The 15,507-nt window shown below is 37.9% G+C and overlaps 1 pseudogene; it reads right to left on the bottom strand.

Moving 5' to 3' along the window:
• Positions 1-960: 960 nt before the first annotated feature.
• Positions 961-15,501, bottom strand: LOC122341323 (annotated as a pseudogene).
• Positions 15,502-15,507: the final 6 nt, after the last annotated feature.

Genomic DNA, 15,507 nt, shown 5'->3' with positions numbered 1-15,507 from the left:
GTCCCTACTGTGGGAAACATGGAGGAGGCTCTGTTATGTTCTGGGGGCTGCTTTGCTGGCGTCTGGGCACAGGCAAGTGTCTTGAATCTGTGTGCAGGTACAATGAAACTTCAAGACTATCAAGGAATTCCTAGAGATAGGGCAAATGTACTAGCCAGTGTCAGAAAGCTGGTCTCAGTCGCAGGTCATGGGGTCTTGCAACAAACGACAATGACCCAAAACACACTGGCTAAAAACACCCAAGAATGGCTAAGAGGAAAAAATTGACTATTGTAAAGTGTGGCCTTCTATGTAGCCTGACTCTCAATCCTAGTGAGCATCTTTGGAAGGAGCTTGAAACATTGCAGTCTGGAAAGACACCCTTCCGACCGGACACAACTGGGAGCAGTTTGCCTCATGAGGAGTGGGCCAAAAATACCTGCTGAGAGGGTGCAGAGAAGTCTCATTGAAAACCAGTTACAGGAGGCGTTTGATTGCAGTGATTGCCTCTAAAGGTTGGTTAACAGAACATACATAAGTTAGAGGGTACCATCATTTTTGTCCAGGTCTGTTTCGCCAAGGTTTATTTTTTTAATAATTCTGTTGAAGCATGGTGGTTGAAAAAACAATGTCTGACTTTCATTAGCAGTTAACATTTATAAATTTTATTTTATTGCCTTTTGTCAGATTAAAGTTATTTCTATGACCATTGTGAGTTTTTCTTTCATTGACCAAAGGGTAATTAACAATTTTGTCCCACGTCTGTATTTAGTAACATTCTCCTGTTTATCCAGATATGTAGCGTGTGATGATGATGTGGTGTCTGTTAGTGTAGCTTCTTTGAAAGTTTAGTGGCAGTGCATCTGTTGTTGTGTGTTTGGCAAGTCATTTCTGTATGGCTATACATAAATGTAAAAAATATTTTGTATTACATAAAAGAATGAGACCAGGGTTATGAACAGAAATCTCTTTAAGTAACCCTCAGTTTGTCTTGTCGGTAAGTGTTGCTCTCCGACCATCGCCTCTTCGGTAGGGTGCATTTCTCAGATCTGACACAGGCAAATAAAAACTTACACTCTAATGCGTATATATTATTAAAAAATTGAAAAACAGATTATAGTATAGTAGGTGGCTTATCGATCTGCACCAGTTCATATACCATAAGGTAGTGCTTAAGGTATATATTTGACTTGATGACTATTTGGTTGTATATGTGCAAGATTTTTACCTGTGATGATGCACTCATTAGCCCCGCCTGTGACTTGGGGCTTCACCTGTCTTTTCTTCAGCTCTGCAATCAGGTCCATCTGAGGCATTTTGGGCATCATGGGTCCTCGATCATGGTAGGAAAAAGTTTCATAGGTGCGCAGTTCCGAGTATAAAATATTTATATGAACATACAAATACTATTTTTCTGGTATTAAAAACTATTTATAAATAGTATATTAGTATATAAATATAAATAATAGTATATAAATATAAATAGTTTTTTATACTAATGTATAAAACATATTTGTTAATTTCATTTAAATAAATCATTGCTGAATTAAATACAATTACAAAACAGATTTTATATTAAAAGATATTTTGAGAATAAAATGGCAAACAAATTTTAACGTGACATCTATTAAACTAACCTTGAGTGAGTGTACTTTCTTTCTTCTTTGGGGAAGGGGTTGCCTGTTCTTCTGCTGCAATCTCTTGTTTCTTCTTCTGTTCATTTCTTGTTCTGCTTGCTGTTTATGCGTTGCAATAATACACCACAGTAATTAATAATGTTGGTGAAAGCGCTATGGTATCTTCGCTGTTTGTGAAGAGCACAGCCTCTTAAAGTTTTCTATTATGTATTTTTGAAAATTATCTTTCATGTAGCAACACAAATCTAAGTGAATGAAAACATCCTGCAAAAGTTTTAAATCTTATTGTCTCTCAAGGAATAAAGAGTAACTATTAAACGAATCCCAAGCCGTTTCTGTGGTTGTTAAAATTAAACATTAGCGTATTGGAATGGCACAGACCGGGGAAAACTTGATTGCTCTAAATGAAAATGCAAATATATTCTTTGGCACTAAAAATAACCGTAAAAATAGCTGGTTCCCTGATAAAGCGGTACACAAATGATTACAGGAAATAAGACAAATTGGACCAATTATAGTTGAGCAAATCGTTTAGAGTCGATATTATGCAGATGTTTTTTGATCTTGCATGCATGTCAACCTGTTGTTGGAGGACCCCAAAACCAAAATATGAATACATGTCATTACCCATAATAACCCTTACAGTACTCTTTTACAGTACTTCCCATAAACGTGGTGAAGAATCAAATAATAACAGCTTTGTTATTATGTGTGTGACATAAACAAGTTCACAATGCTGCCTCTTACCTTTATAAGCTTTGATAAACCTGGACTTATGAGGGGACGAAGAACATGGAAGGCTGTGTCGCCTTCGGATTCTCTCTCCGTAGTACTCCACTACAGATGCGTATGCTCCTTGTTGACAAAAGAGAAAAAAGTCAGCTAGGCTACATCAGCAGAATTATTGTCAAATAGTTTGCGCTATGAGCATGCCGCTTTCACTCTCATCTGTATGTTGTCTTGCCATCTTTAACATGTTTAGCTGAATACATCACTGTTGGCCTTCTTTCTGCAAACTCTTTTCAGCTAGCCGGATGTCGTCCTGCACCAGGAACTCCTTCTTGGTCCCTTCCATCCCTCTCTCCAGAGATCTCACTGGCCCTGGAGCACACTGTCCAAAGACACTGAGAGACAAAGGGAGTGAGAGAAAGACAAAGACTTTGCATCCCCTTGTTTGTACATTAACTATAGTATGTCTTACCCAGAGCAGCCTTTGTCTACAAAAGCGAGTTCAGTGTGGAAGGAGGTGTCTCAGGTGCTTCTCCTGCACCATATTCGCAAATGATGCAACAAAGTCTGTGTGTGCGTCTGTGGACTTAGTGTCCAACAGCTGAAAGACACAAGATGGAGAGACCAGAGAGAGATTTTACTGCATAGGTCACCAAAGACAGATGCAGGTGTAGAAACATGGGTAAATATCCTCATGAAGAAGTGAATCAGATAAAATATATTTATACAACATTTATAACGTGATAAGAATCCATGCATATATTATGTCATGATAGATGATCAGTCTTTGGGAGTAGTAAACAATTTTTTTAATTAGTTTTTTTAATTTGAACATTTCTTTCGAGATTTGAGACTCATATTTCATTTGAATTGGCACTGTTGATGCATATTTTAATTAATTTTATCCAGGGGTTATAGTTTAAAACTTTTATTTCTTGAGAAATAAATGTTAAAGTAAATAAATGTTAACTGAAATATTCAAACTTATTTCAGCTACTTTATTTTATAACTTGATAGCTACTACCATACCATATCATACTATATGTATATATATATATATATATATATATATATATATATATATATATATATATATATATATATATATAGTGTGTATAGTTTGTCATAAAGTACATTAATTAATTGAAAATGGGGTGGAATAATCCAAAACCTTTTAAAACCTGAAAACACAGGTAAAGGTAAAAATCTTTTCAGCTACAGATGATTAGCATTTTCATTCACATGTGCAAAGTTTCAATCACTTATTTTCTTTTAGAACCCAGTCTTTGTTTCTGGGCATCAAGGACCTTACATAACTGCAAAGATAAATGCATAAATGCAAAGATACCTTACGAAGACACACACCTGGGGCTGTAACTTTCTTTTGTTATATACAAAGCATGCATACACTCCAAGTCCTGCATCAAAACATCTATACAAACTCACTCCCCTACCAGGTCAGGCTCTGCAGAGCGGAACCTATGCATGCCGTCTCTTTTACTGCTGTTCATGAAGGTTCCCAAAAGCCAGGGATGATCTGAAGCAGGAGACTGATAAGTGATCTGGCACCAAGGAGCACACCTGTTCACGTACTCCCAAGTAAGCACAAATGAAGTCTACTTACCTCTAACATCTTCTTCAGCTTTGATGAAGACTTGAGGGACACGAAGCCTGCAATGACAGCATCTATTTGCTGCAGAAACAGATGAGGAAGAGGATGACTTTTGAATCAAACATATGATTTATAATAGATGCAACAGCCAAAGAGTGATGTGAACTGACCGGCTGCAGACGCTTCATGCTCTCTGGGAAGTTGCCATGAAAGTGAGGGTGTTGATTCGCTGAGCAAGGTGTGATTTTTACCAAGCGGCTTATGAATCGTAGTTCCCCACTCAGGTCCTCAAGTGGCCTCCCTTCCTTCTCGCCAGAAGGTCGCTGTGCAGCTGCTCATACTCCGGCCCATGGGATGAAGCGCTCCAGAAGCTCCAGAAAGTCCAGACTAAGAGAACTGCTCGATCATATCTCTGAGTAAAAGAGAGAAGATTCAATGCCGGTTCAGGTTGGTGCTGTCTGCTGCTGTTGAAACACACCTCTCAATGGCTGGTGGCAGATGTTGTTTGTTAGCTCATGCACTCACTGCTGGAGGTGATGCCATGGTTGTTTTGGCTTTGTTGCCTCCCAGCAGGAACACCACCTTGCAGCGCCTTCTCCAGTCACCTTAACCTTGAGCTTATGAAAGATCTGTTGAGGACCTTTGGCTTTGGTTTTAAACTGCTCTGCAAACCTATCCATATTCAGTCTCTGCACCACAGAGTAAGTGTAAATGTAATAGTTTAAATGACTGATTAAACAAATATTTAAAAAAGATAGTTCTCCAAAAATGTAAATTCATTACTCATCATCTTTTTCTCAATTTCCAAGGACTCTCTGTGAAACACAAATTTCATCACACATATTTCAAGTCATATTGTCACAAGTCAATGGGTTCCAAAGTAATTTTGTACCCTCACTGGCTCTCATTATATACATTTATCAAAATATTTTATTTTGTGTCCCCAGAAGTCATAAAGGTTAATTTTGGGTGCATTTAAGGATTTTTTGCTGTTACCCCTAACAATTGCTCATCGCTCAGCTCTGCTAAACACCGCTCCCGCCACTTGATTGGGCTTCAAAGCCTGCCAGTTCAATAACAGAGGCATCCTAAACTTTGGTTGGACTGGTTTACGCCCCTTTGGTCCTGTGCAAAACAATGGAAAGTACAGTCATTCAGCTCAGGTTGCATGTCTGCATAAGTATTTCTTAGCTCTATTTATTTGTCTCTCACACTGTGTTTCAGCCCCAGGGGCGGGAGGAGCTCCTGGAGGGCGGGGGTGGTCCACAGCCAGGTGGGGGAGGCGTGGTGGTGGGAGGACCTCCACCAGGAAGGAGGAGGAGGAGGAGGTGGAATACCTCCACATCCAGGAGGAGGAGGTGGTGGTGGAGGAGGTGGAGGGGGGTGCTGCAGCCCAGGTGGAGGAGGAGGAGGAGGTGGGGGTGAGGTGGTACTGCTGAGGCTGAAGGGGGCGGAGCTTGGAGAAGCTGGATCTGACACAGCCACTGTGAACATTAAACAGATGTTTTATATCTCATGTTAATCAATGTGATCAGCTAAAGGCAATCATTTTCAGTTCACTTGAAGCATTATGGGGTCATGAACTGAGAAATCAAAATTTATTGCTCTTGATAGAGGTCACTGTACTACAAAAACATCCTATAAGTTTCAGAACTCAAAAAAAATTATTGTTAGTCTAACAACAATTTATACCAAAGCCAATCTGCCAAAATATCAGCGTGTGTTCCTACAGATTTGCACTTATCTGCCAATGGGAGGCGCTGTTGTCATGGTAGAGATTAGGTTTCATGGTAACGCCTTACACAAAGCAGCGCTCTGCTCAAAATTGTGATTTTGCAGACATTACAAGCAAGATGAAATGTCGGTTTCTTACAGTGATAAAACGCAGTGATAAACTGGGTTTCGATTTTGAAACATACAGTGCTCATGTTTATTCAGGGAAGTCAAAGACTTTTGAAAAAAAAATGTGGCAGTTCATTTTGACATTGTGGCGCTCTGCTGCAAATAAATGAATGTATGGTAAACACTGATCGGATTGTGAAATGTGCCACTCTATGACATAATAATAGTGTGTACAAACTCCGCCTCCGCAAAAGATGATCAACGTCTGCTTCTACATCGCTGCTTAAAGAAGAAGAGAGGCAGACGGAGGTCCACGCAGAAAGCAAATGCTAAACTTTATTAGATTAAATTATTTTTAATGAAGCGTCAGGCCACATCAGTAAGAACTTTTTTCTTTGTTCACTTCATTTTATGGCAGATTCATTTAAAACGTAGCAAAAATTTTGTCAAACACAACGGTTACCCAATCACAGCATTGGCATTTACTTCTGTGTCTACAATCTGCCACGCTTATTCAAACAGACAGAAAATAGATTACGATGTGTTTTGATGATGAAAAGGTTAAAGGTGGACCGAGAACAGTAAAAAATATTTTTAAAAGGCAGTTCATCAGCTCTATAATTTTAAACACTAAGCAGAAGAAGAGCTTAGTGTTCTCTACCTGTTTGATTGATGATTTTCTCCACAGTGACTGGAATCACTGATGTCCAAGCTTCCAGAGGTTGTGCGCCCAGTCGGACTAATCCTTTCTCCTCCAGTTCCTTCCAGCTTGGCCTCAGTTTGGACTCTGTCTCACTGTTTCTTTTTCTGTCTACCTGTGAGGCTGCTGTGACAGACGCTCCTGCCTCTCTCTCTCTCTCTGAATCTCCCTGTTCTCGTTCTCTCTGCTGCAAAGTGCTCACTTGGGCACAGGACTCTGCAAGCTCTCCTGTTACACACACACACACACACGTGAAGGTTAGGAAGCAATTCTTATTATTCTAAGAATGTATGTACTGCATTTGGCATACTGTATATAAGCTACAGAAAAATATTTATACATTTTACTATGATACATGTTTGCATACATGCTTGTATGATACATGTCCTATTTCTAGTAAAAATACCTAAGTATGTTTTACATGTAAATATCTAAAGCGAAATACGAAAAGATCTTGAATTATTATGTGTAATTAAATGTAATTATGTAATTCAACTGAAATTAAAACAAATAATGATAATTAAAGATACATTCTCTGACACAAGTACAATTGTTATCTGTGCTTCTCATCAAGTTTTTCTCATTCCTTCATTAGTTTGTGTTAATGAAGTTAATTATTTTAATGGTTTTAGCTATCTATTATTTCTTCTCTGTTTCTTTATTTATAAATCACAACCAAAAAAGCATGCATATAAAGACAAAAAAATTCAATATACTAACTTTGCAAACAATACTATGGAACATTTGGCTTAGTCAAAAAAAAAAAAAGCATTTAAGCCATATGTTTAAGTAAATAAGATTTAAGCATAGACTGGCTGTCTACAGGAGACTCACTTACTGCTTCTAACCTTAGTAATAAGGTGTGTTAATTAACTATTAATGTTAAATGTTGTATTTAACAGTTCCCTCCTGGTAGAATGACTTTTCCAACTCCTTAGCCATCTTCAAGAAAGAGCTGAAGACCCATCTCTTCCATCTACATTTGACTCTAACATCATTCTATGCGCACGGGTGTTATACTGAAACTTTACAGCACTTACATGTTATTTCTCTTATGTTGGATTTGATTGCTTCTGTTGTCCTTATTTGTACGCCGCTTTGGATAAAAGCGTCTGCTAAATGACTACATGTAATCTTAAAAATGACGTAGTATAGATTTGCAGTGTGGTACCTTAAGCAGTGCTGACTCTTTAGTGGCCTGCATTAGTTGTTGCTCTAGTTCTGCCATTTTTTCCAGTGCTCCATTTTCATATTCCTGCAATCTGGCATTCAACTACAACACAAAAATATACACACACCTATGAAGAACAGAGCAGCCTACCTGAGACATGTGCACTATGCAGCAGATGATTATGTGCAAATATTATATAGTTATAGTATGGTTAACCTGTGCGTTGGTCTCCTGCAGTTCTGTTAAATGCTCCATTACTTCCCCTTTATTTTCGGCATCCTCCAGCAAAGTTCCAACATCAAACACGTTATCCAAGTACGCCTGGATCTGTACTTGCAACTTCTCACTTTCCATCTCCTTCAAGGACTGCAGACACAAACAGTTGTGTGTTACGTTACAAGGATAAAGCGCAGCTTCACGATACGCATCGCCGCATATAAAACATCTCAGATCTACCATCCAATCCTGTGTTATATATGTGTGAGATGTTTTTATTAAGCGTTAATCCGTCCTGTACAGTAGTCTTACTTCTAAGTACTGGTCGAGACCCAGCTGGGTGAACTCATACTGAAGATGCACACGGAAGTTCATGTTCTCCACGGAGTGAACCACAATATTAATGAATTGCATGCAAGCCACCTGTGAAGAAAAACAGCAAATGCACAGAGTTTACAATCAATCATATTACACCAAAAATAAGCGAGCAGGCTAACTGTTGTGTTACTATGATTCAAATTAAAGCTCACCATGAAGTCTACATTGCTGTAAGTCATTCATGAAGTACTCCATTAGCTTCTCAAAGCGGTTCTTCTCTCCACTCACCTGTGAGAAATTAAGAGATAAGTGTTGAGCATGACACAAAACATTAAGCAGCACAACTGTTTTCATATTTGATAATAACAAAAATAATAATAATAATACATGTTTCTTGAGATATTTCAAAATATTTAAATTAGTTAAGTAGGATTTTAGAGAATGAGGACAGAAGAAAATGTATCTTGGCCATCTGGCTGGTCATCTTACTTCTTTAAAGTTGTCAAAGGCTGAGATGATGATGTCATGTCCTCCTCTAACCAGACACACTGCAGCCAACAGCTCCAGCACAAGTGCCTTAGTCCTATAGACGGTAAATGTATTACAAACATCACACAACAAACACACAACCCATACACCCCACAAAAAAAAAAAAAAAAAAACACACACTCACCTGGGGTTTTTGTTGTTGAGGCTGAGTGTAATTTCATTGACACATCTAGGTGAGTCATGACTAAATTGAACCCAGACTGTTAAAAACAAACCAAAAATAAAATGGTGAGTCACAAAGTTCTCCTAAAATTACATTCGAGGTGCTGAGTCTAGTGATTGTAGGTGTTCACACTGATATACCTGATAATTCATGATAGCACGCAGACACATAATGCAGAGGTGAACATCATCTCTTTGGGGTGGCAATAATCGGGCATTTCGCATCGTTTTCTGGCATGGGCCAAGTTACTTATTCTAATGTGAAATGGCAGGGAATGAACAAAAGATGAGCACTGAATATGAATTATCCAAGTACACTTATCTTAATAAGAAAAATATATAAACGCTATGGTTTCTTCATTTCAGCCCTGTATTTTAGGGGTGTACTGTAGTGATGACTCACCGACTGTGAATGCACGTGCGCTCTGGTCACGCCGTGTGTGGAAGAATGGTTAACATTTTTGGCTAGATCCTCCACTGATCTCTCTGACAACCTCCTGCTGTCTGATACAGATCCTCCGTTTTCCACAGATTCTGCCTCAAACCTGAGAATCACGTCAGCACAGAATGTGAGTTCATTTTAGCCACTGAGAGACTACATGCTTAGACATAAAGTGTTCTTAATAAGCATCTATGGCTCCATTAAGAAACTTTTAAATCTACAGTAAAATGTCCTTCACACTACACTTTTACAAAAAAGGCTGCAAAAAGGGTTTTTTTAATGCAATGGCACTGAAGCAGCATTTTGGGTTCTCTAAAAACCTTTCAGTTAGCAGTTCTTAAAAAAATTTTTTTTAATAACGAACCTTTTTTTTAGGTGTGCAAGAAAAAGGTTATTTTAAGATCTGATCACTGAAAAGTTTGTTAGAGAACCAAAAATTATCTTTTGCATAATAATAATAATAATAAAAACTTTTTACGCATTATTTTTAATGTATCAAAATCAAAGTTTTACTCAAAATCTGGTGATGATGGAAATGAAAGAATAAACATACGGTGCATCACTTTGAGCATATGACAAGTAGTCCACAAGGACATCCAAGCCTTGGTTTTCCTCATTCAAAACTCCTGAGCCCACCTACAGAGTACAAAAGGAATATCATGATGTGTATCTATGGAGGTTTTCCATTATTCAGGTGCAAAATTATCTTTCAGTTTTATTCAGGAGTAGAAGTGAAAGTCTATCTTTGCGCTGCACAAGTAAACTCAAGCTGCCACTAACCCAATGTGATTGGTTCTCAGCGAGATCTCCAGCTCTCTCAGGACTTGAGTTGACTCCTGCACACGTTTCTTGAACTGTGGAGACATGCGACATGACACAGACATGAGATTCTAAACTGAGTTTTCTTTCTGGGCAGATGGGTGTCAGCACTGATGTGGGTATAAAAAGAAATGAGAGTATATGGAGGTGGTAATGGATAGAACAGAAAGAGAGTGATGGTACTGACCCTGCGTGCCACACTCCGCCCTGGTCCTGGTAGAAGCTCTTGATTTTAGTCAGATACGCAGAGGAGGAGGTTTTTCACCTGAAATCGCTCCTAACAGACATCAGGAGAAAGAGACACAATACATGGACTGGTTTCAGCTGTGATGAAGATATTTAAATGCTTTTTGACGGAATAGAAAAATATAAATGTAGAATAATACCATTGAAACTTATTGGATTAAAATACAGTAAAAAAACATTAACATTATGAAATATTATTTCAGTTTATCATAAAAGTAATTATTACTCCAGGCTTTAGAGAGTCACTTGATCCTTGAGGAATCATACTAATATATGAAGAGTTAATTAGCAAAAATAGATAACTATTTTTAACAGTTTTAAAAATCTTTTCTTAATTTTGTTTTTGTTTTTCCATTGTGCATTCCAATTAATCGCAAAAGGTCGCAAACTTTAATTTTAATTGATCTGAAAAGTTATTGTTTTTGCAAATAAACCCTTCATACATGCTGATCTGATGCTCAATAAACCTTTTCAATTGCGAACAGATGCGCTTCTTAGTATTTCTGTGGAAACCAAGATACATTTTTTGATGAATAATGTTTAAAAGAACAGCATTTATTTAAAACAAATCTTTTGTAGCATAAATGCATTTACTGACACTTTTAAGCAACTTAATGCATGCATAACATAAAATCATATTTTTTTACAAAATAAATAAATAAACCCCAAACTGTGTTGTACATCCATATCAGAAACGTATTGATTTTATTTTCAGTCTTATTAATACACATTTCCGCTGAAGGTGGTATATAGCCTACATAATGCCCACAAGAAATACATTTTAGATGTGCTCACTCATTGCTATCACAACCTGTGCTCTCTGCATGCATACCTACAAAACTTGCATCCCACAGTTGTCATGGAGACACAAATATTAACACAGGAAGTGCGAGACAGCACCTTTAGAGTCTGACCTCATGCCGCTGCTCTCATTTTTCCCTTGAAGCATTTTTCTCCTTTTGAGATATCTGCTTACTATCAGCCTTTACATCATCCCCTTTAACCACACACTTGCATCATTTTTTTATAGCCATCCGAATATAAGAATACACATCCTTTGCAGAACCCCTAGCATTGAGTCTTGTTAGCCTACTTAAATTAACATCATTCACATTTTCCTTCTTAAATGCCATGCATTTTCTGAAACTGATCACTAGAAATGCCTCGACATTCATTTTAATTAATTTATCACAACAATGAACAATAAAAACAGGTCAGATCTCACATTTATAGCATTTTTAATAAACACTATAGAGACATTTTAAAAACGTTAACATTTTCTCTGTATATATATATATATATATATATATATATATATATATATATATATATATATATATATATATATATATATATATATATATATGTTTGGAATAATGAACTAAATGCTGTATTTACTTTCCATCTTTCAGGCTCCTTTAGAAATTGGTTACAGGTGCTTGAACCTGGTTACAGTCTTTATAGAATTTAGTTTTTTTGTATATGAGTCCCAGTTGTAAACATCTCTTTGCTTCTGTAGTGTCTAAATGTAGTCTACCAGATTAACTTCTGTCTCAAAGCTCACACTACGCTGTAGATGTATTATGCTAATACCCAGAAATAAAACTGCCTTACATACTTCAGTATGACTAAATTTTGATGCATTTCAATATGAGTAATGTCTCACTCTCTATATGAGAAGTAAATGAGAGAAACGACCGAGATACTCTCAGTTTTACATTGCTGCCATTATTTAAAAACTTGATCGACTTACCTGATCGCAGACCAGCTCCCATTTCTTTTCATTGTCATACTGACTCAGAAGCTTCATCTTGTCAGGAGGCAGATTCATGGAGCTCTGAAAAGAGAAAGTAGAGGTTCATCTGGAGATCCGATGAAATCCTAACTGTACAAACACGATAGCTTGTGGACCCGTGGACTCAAATTACTGCAGTATCAATGTTAATATACTTATAAATAATATTGCTATTCTTATTGGTTGATGTGCACGATTCATACCCATCACAAAGTACTGGATTTCAGTAGAGGATTACATCCATAATACTGAATATTAAAAAGGTTTAAAAATATTGCTGCCAGTGGTATGTAACCAAGAATCAGGTTTTTGAAAAGAAGGGAATTTTTGCAAGCGCTGCAGTACAATAGTTGGTTTGTAATGCTTATGGCAACATCTGAATTCTAGAGTGTGGAAAGTCTGAGTATGGTTTATGAAAGAGAGTGTACTGCAGTCTTTCCTTAGTTTCAAATATCATCTGATTTTGCATCAAAACATATCTGATGCAAACGTTGGTGGAAGAGATGTAGAGAAGGAAATGTCTACATTACAGAATGTGTTATGATGCAATCATTGTTCCTTCTTTAGTCTGCTTCAGATTGCTAAAGGCATAGTTCAGGCAAAAATGAAAATCCTGTCACCTTTTAGGTGACTTTTTCGTTTCAATTGGCTTTTGTGGAAATTTGAAAAACCGTCTCAGTAAACATCTACTTTTCTTTTCTAGCCGTTGTAGAGGTTTGGAATGACATGGGGGTGAGAAAATTATGCAGTTTTCATTTCTGAGTATATTATCATATTCAGACACGTTATTTTTACCTAAGGTTTATCTGCGTAAGATCATATGCTGTGTCAGTCATCAGTCTGACACAATGTGACTTCCTGAAAATATGGCACAGGGGCTATGTTGCTACATGTCTTGAACTTAAACACATCAAAATTCATCATTAGCTACACGATTTTTACTTTCACACCAGAGCTGGAATTGCACCTTTCAGTCCAATGAATAGGGTGTGGTTTGTTAAAACAAAAAGAAAAAAAGGTGTAAAGTTTATGGTAGAAACACTGTGATCTTGGGTGTTTCCTCTTAAAGCCTTAAGACATTTCCGCTCTGAGCATGGTAGGGTTGTGTGCATAAAGACCAAAGCGCATTTAGAAACAAATTGAGCGGTTACTGGAGGAACAGAGAGAGAAAGAGAAACAGGGTGGGTATCGTGGGGTGGGGACTAACTGTGGTCTACTGGTTCTAGAGAGTGAATAAAGTGCAGACTAGATTAGGTTAATATTATATATAAACAAACAGTTCAGGGCTTGTGGCAGTAGTCTGTAATGAGAACATCACACTATAGTATGATTTTATGTAATGCATATATCCTTCAGCACACAATAGTAATCAGGGTATGAGTTATTTGAATTTATGGGGTCAAGGGATTGTCCCGAACTCCTCCATACAGTACTTTAAGCATTTTAAAGATGAGTCTAACAGGTCCAACTCACCACAGGGCCTGGGGTAGTCTAGTTGTGGCCCCCTGTGCATAGACCAATAAGAGTATTTCCAGACAGATCAGGTGGCCTTTTGTTACATGGGAGTGCTTTTTTAACGTTGTTCAAGTTGAAATGTTATTTTGAGAAGTTAAAAACAAGAAATAAAGTCATACCGTGAGATTTTAGACACTTTCATGAGAAGTCACAATATTTGTTCTGAAACGGAGACGGGCTTATAATGTGTTGCTGAGGTGGAAATGCAAAATACACTCTTAAAAATTAAGATGTTTCAAGAGGTTCTTCACAGCAAAGCCAAAGAACAACCATTTTTGTTTTCTACAAAAAACCCTTCAGTTCTTTGAAGAACCATCTCTGTCCTACCATTTTATAATTTAATGAACCTTCTTCCACCACAAAGAGTCTTTTGTGAAATAGAAAGGTCCTTTAGATTCTTTTAGAGAACCATTTAGATAAGGTTCTTCTATGGCATCGTGAATTGATGAAATCAATTAAATTATGCAACACATTGTTCAACACACGGGACGGCGTATCTAGAAATATAACCAGCTAACAGTGTTGTCTTACAATGAAGTGAAAGACGAAACAAAGGTCAGTTGTCACCGAGAATACAAGATCTCTTTTTATCTACTGACTTCTCTTAAGAAGTTGCCTAATATGTCATCCCACCACTGCCATTTCCTATACCAAAAGCCCATGTGGAACTGAAGGGACAGTAAACAGACCGTTTTAAGTCTGAAGTCTGTTTTTTTTCTACATGTTACTTCATTTTGCATTTCAGGTGGAAATTTTCATATTGCTTTTTATCACAGATCATCACTGTCTACACTCCACGAATACAATATAATTTTTTTTCAACTTTTAGCTAGTATTTATGTTTAAAAAAGCAAAGACAAAGAATCTAATACTGATGTAGTTCCTAGCACAGCTGCTGTTTAATCAGAACAGGAAGTATCAAGATTAGCTTCTTTTGCTGTGTTGGATGTATAATATTTACATGTCTGCGTATGAAGAACTCACCAAAACCACACTGAAGCGTTCTTCGAGCTCTTCTTCAGGAGGCATGGGCAGTTTAGCAGGGGCACATTTCTTTTTGGGTGGGGAGAGAGCAGCGTTTGGCCCTCCTGTTGAGCCTTTGGCTTCGGGCCCATCCACCTGCTCCAACCCGCCGGCTGCGTTACCCATCACAATTTTCCTTATGAATTCCAGGATACTGAAGTCTTTCTGGATCAACCACTGACAATTCCCAAAGGACGAACTCTGGAGAAACCCAGACAAACCTCTGCGCAATCCACAGGTAGAAATCCACCGAAGTGTCTAGTCACTTAGATCCAGTGTAGCTGAAAGCACATGGAGTCTTTTAGGACATGCTGTTAGACAGCATGGATACCTTTCAAACCAAGAACAGTGTCCTGGACGGTGCACGTGATTGCGAAGAGGCTCTCAGTTTCAAAATGGGGAGTAAACAGAACTTTCGCCTTTACTCAGTCAAAAAAAAGGAAGAAGAAAAGCCTGTTTATGTTTTCACAATAAAGACAATAGAGGTCCCTTGAAAGTCCATCTCTTCAGCCTTTCAGTGCGGCTGAGTGTGTTGATTACCAGCGTAACAGGCCTGTTCTCCAGTTGTCTGCCTCTCATGTGAGTGCTTCAGGTGTTGGAGCATCTTCCTTCACGGCCACCCCCACCGGATCAAGCCTGCAGAAGTTTCTTCCAGAAGAATACACAGATGTTGGCAAATTTACATGAAGGCACCTGTCCGAGCACACTGGTGTGTGTCACAGAAATGAGAGAGAAGCAGTTGTGACAGCAGG

The sequence above is a fragment of the Puntigrus tetrazona genome, chromosome 3 (assembly GCF_018831695.1).
Source record: "Puntigrus tetrazona isolate hp1 chromosome 3, ASM1883169v1, whole genome shotgun sequence".
NCBI classification, from domain to species: Eukaryota; Metazoa; Chordata; class Actinopteri; order Cypriniformes; family Cyprinidae; genus Puntigrus; species Puntigrus tetrazona.
Note: the sequence above shows the minus strand (reverse complement) of the source record. Positions and strands in the feature narration are given on the sequence as shown.